Source organism: Orycteropus afer, unplaced genomic scaffold, assembly GCF_000298275.1.
Source record: "Orycteropus afer afer isolate SDZICR_OR568_19922 unplaced genomic scaffold, OryAfe1.0 scaffold00009, whole genome shotgun sequence".
In the NCBI taxonomy this organism is placed as follows: domain Eukaryota; kingdom Metazoa; phylum Chordata; class Mammalia; order Tubulidentata; family Orycteropodidae; genus Orycteropus; species Orycteropus afer.
The window spans coordinates 16002064-16006207 of NW_006921596.1; positions in this window are offsets into that span (position 1 = coordinate 16002064).

Genomic DNA, 4144 nt, shown 5'->3' on the forward strand with positions numbered 1-4144 from the left:
CCTCCATTCACCAAGCAGGTATAGGGTGTAGTAACAAGAAGAATGTCGTACCTTTTCAGTCTTGCAGGCCCCGAGTGTTCTTGGGGTTGCTGGAAAGCAGAACGTGTTCTTAAGCCCCAGAAATCTGCGAGAGCGCTGTCTCTTTGAATATCCAAAATTGTCAAGCCTCTTTTTAAACTTTCAAAATGGCGGTGCCCTCCGGACCTGCAAAAGTCCACAGCTCAGCCCACCTTTCTCTTCACATTCTCCGCTTGTTCCCCAGCCACCGTGCACAGTCCTTGGTGCAGTCCCTGGCTATCAGGGTGATTTTTAGGTTAATTCTTAAGTCCTACCACCACAGGACTCTGCGAGAGCCAATATCATACACTTTAAAGAGGAAAATGTAAAGGAAAGAACTCTCTAACATTTATTTATAGTTATTCCCAGCATTCATGCCTCTAGACAAGTTGAAAATGGAGAATGTGCCAGAAATTGAATGACCTACTAGAAGTCATCTGAGATGGAAACCATAACACAGAACTTGTAAATGAAAGTGTTGGAGTTTTCAGACAAGATTAAGGTTGAACTAACTTACCAATTAGCATAGTGCCTAAAGCACGTGACTGCTAACCAGAATGCTGGTGGTTCAAACCCACCAGCCATTCCTTGGAAGGAAGGTTGAGCAATCTACTTTCATAGTGATACCACCTCAGAAAACCAAGGAGGGGTTGCTATGAGTTGGATTTGACTCGATGGCACATAACAACAACAACAACAACTCACCAATAAAATGCATCTCCCCTGCCTACCCATTTATTCCTTCTCTTTGTTCCCAATGACTTCCCAGAATATCACAATAACAGATGACATTCAGTATGTTGAATGGTTGATCCTCTCTCATGCTCCTTGAACTTCAGCTGGTTGCTTTCAACTATCCCTTCCTTTTTTCACCTCCAAGCACTAGATCAGGAGATTCTTTTCTGGAGAATATGATAGGAATGGCCCTGGGGGAAAGACTAGCAGATACTGATGTTAGGGGTCCTGCAAGGTGAAATTTAGTGTCTGACCAATTAGCAAAACCACATAGACCTGTCCATTCGCTTTTTTTAAAACAAGTCAAATTGATTCTGACTGATGGAAACCCCATGAGTGCTAGAATAGAACTGTGCTCCATAGGATTTTCAATGACTGCGTTTTCAGAAGTAGACCACCAACCCTTTCTTTTGAGGCACCCGTGGGTGGACACAAACCTCCAACGTTTCAGTTAGCAGCTGAGGGTGTTAATTGCACCACCCAAGAACTCTATTTGCTTTTATAGCCCCTGTACTGAATATGAGGGAGCTCTGGTGGTGCAGTGCCTGAGGCATTTGACTGCTAAGCAGAAGGTTGGCAATTCAAACCCACAGCTTCTCTGCAGAAGGAAGATTGGACAATCTATTTCCATAGAGATACCGCCTCAGAAACCCAAGGAAGGGTCGCTGTGAGTCAGGACTGAGTCAATGGCAGTGAGTTTGTTTTTTTGGTATTGAATATGAACAGACATCTAAAGATCTTCAGACATTTGAAAAAATGCCTCCAACAAGATAAAACAAAGACATCCCTTTCTCCCTAAAAAAGTGAGCACAGGAAATAAAGACAATACAGACAAAAATGTTAAAATACACACATAAATATAATATCTTCAGAGTGATAAAAGAAAACATTATAAAATGGAATATGAAAATAATAAACAATTAGAGAACAAGAAAGAGTTTTTGGAAACTGAAAATACAATAGCTGAAACAAAACACTTTTAAATAGAAAAGATAGAAGATCAGGTTGAGGAAATCTTTCAGAAGGTAGAATACAAAAATGAAAAGATGACTATCAGAAGGGAAACATTTTTAAAAACAGAGGCTAAATCTATGTGTTCTTTACCCTACATCAGGAAGCCTAGGAAGAATGTGTACAGAAAACAAAGACAAAGAAATTACCAAAGAGTAGGAAACCTGCCCAGAAGTCTTCAGATTAAGAGACCGACTGCCTTTCTAGTGTGATGAAGGAAAAAGACTGACAATAAAGCCCTTCATGGGGAAATTTCAGAGCAGCAAAGATAAAGAGAATATCTTAAAAGCTTTATGAAAGAAAAATTGTCACACATGAAGAACTGGGGGTAAGAAAGTGTCTGACTTCTCAACAGCAACAGTGGACTTTAGAAGACGATGGTATATGACCTTCAAACCTTGAGAAAACAGTCTCCTAATCTGAGAATCCTATACCCAGAAAATTCTTTAACCACAACAAATTGATCAGATATAAAAGGTTAAACAAACAAACAAACAAAAAACTCCCAGGAAGCTACTGAAAGCTTTCTTTTAGGAAAATGAGACGGTAAGGCAAGGATGAGGAAGATACGGAATTCAGGAAACTGGAAAGAGAGGCAAAGGGAAGCCCCAGGGCTGAAGAGCACCCAGCCTGGCCTAGAACATAAGGGGGGGGGGGTTCCCTCTCCCTGGAATATTCCTCCCCTGCTTTTCCACAAAGGAGCCCTGGTGGCGCAGTGCCTAAGGCATTTGACTACTAACCAGAAGGCTGGAGGTTCAAACCCACCAGCTGCTCTGCAGAAGGAAGATGGGGCAATCTATTTCCGTAAAGATTTACCACCTTCGAACCCAATGAGGGTCACTATTAGTCAGAGTTGACCCAATGGCATTGGGTATAGAAAATTAAATAAAAGGAAAACATGACAATGATTTATCCAAGGGAAAAAAAAAAGTGTACAAGAAAGGAAATGAAATCATAGCACAACACTTGTTCCTCATTGAAAAACATTTGCACACTTTAAAATAATGTGGACCCTGAATACAACAGAAAGAAACACTACCCTGTCCTGTGTTATGCCCATATTGGCTGCAGATTAAATTGTTGTGATCCATAAGGTGTCCATTGATTGATTTTCAGAAGGAGGCATCTGGCCTTTCTTCTCAGTCTGTCTTAGACTGGAAACTCTCTGAGAGCAGTTCAGCATCACAGCAACATGCAAGCCTCCATTGACGGTTGGGTGGTAGCTGTGCATGGGTTGTGTTGGCCAGGGCTCTGACCCGGGTCTCCCACATAGAAGGTGAGCATTCTACCACCGAACCACCAGTGTGGCTGCTGGTTATTGCTCACTCAGCGTTCACTGTGATTATTATGATTATTATCATTAGGGAAGAATACTCTGCAAACAGCAACTGCCCTGTCAGACTCCTTCCCATTGGGTAGTCTAGGGAGGAAAGGAAAAATAGGACAGGAAAGAGGTTAGTCATTTAGCATCTACTAAGCACTTGCTCTGTGCCAGACCTTGTGCTAAGGATTTTCCATGCATTATCTCATGGTACCGTTGGTCTCCCATTTAACAGATAAAGAAGCTGAGCCTCAGGAAGGTAAAATCACTTGCCAGTGTCTTGTAGCCAGGAGCTGGCTGAGCCAGCTTTGACAGTCAGGTTTTCTGATGTGAGGGCTCTTCTTGCCCCTGCGTCCAGACTCTGGAGGTGGGAACTCACAGGGGCCCTTTCTCACCCTTCATGTGCCTGGTTTTCCTTCATTTAGCCTTCTAGAGCCAACTTGTGGAGCCCTCCAGCCAAGCCAAGGGCGGGAAGTTAGATCATCAGTCATCTTTTAAGGGGGTGATTAGCTGACTATGAAAACAGCTTCTTTAACCACAGCAATTCACCCCACCATGGGAGAGGGGAAGTCAATGTTTTTATTATAAACGGAATCATAGAGGGGTTTAAGGCTTAGTAGTGTTTAGTTTGGTATTGTTTTTTAAAGGCCTGAGGTGGAACTTGGCTTCTACTGCCCCAGCTCAGAGGAAAGGAAGTTTATTTTCTGGGTCAGATTAAAAGACTTAGGCTTTCTTGATTTTTCTTTTCATGGGAGAGGAGCAACTTGCTGCCTTACTGAATCTCCCAGATCCCCTCTGCCCTTCTGCTGCTCTTCCAGCCAAGGGATGGGGACCACCAACCTTTGGTTAGGAGCAAGCATAACTCCTCATAACTAACTCCTTGATCCTCAAGAATTTAACCTAATAATATCATCTTCACTTTGTTGTTGTTGTTGTTGTTAAGTGCCGTCGAGTCGTTTCCGACTCATAGCGACCCCATGCACAGCAGAACGAAACACTGCCCGATCCCGCACCAGCCCC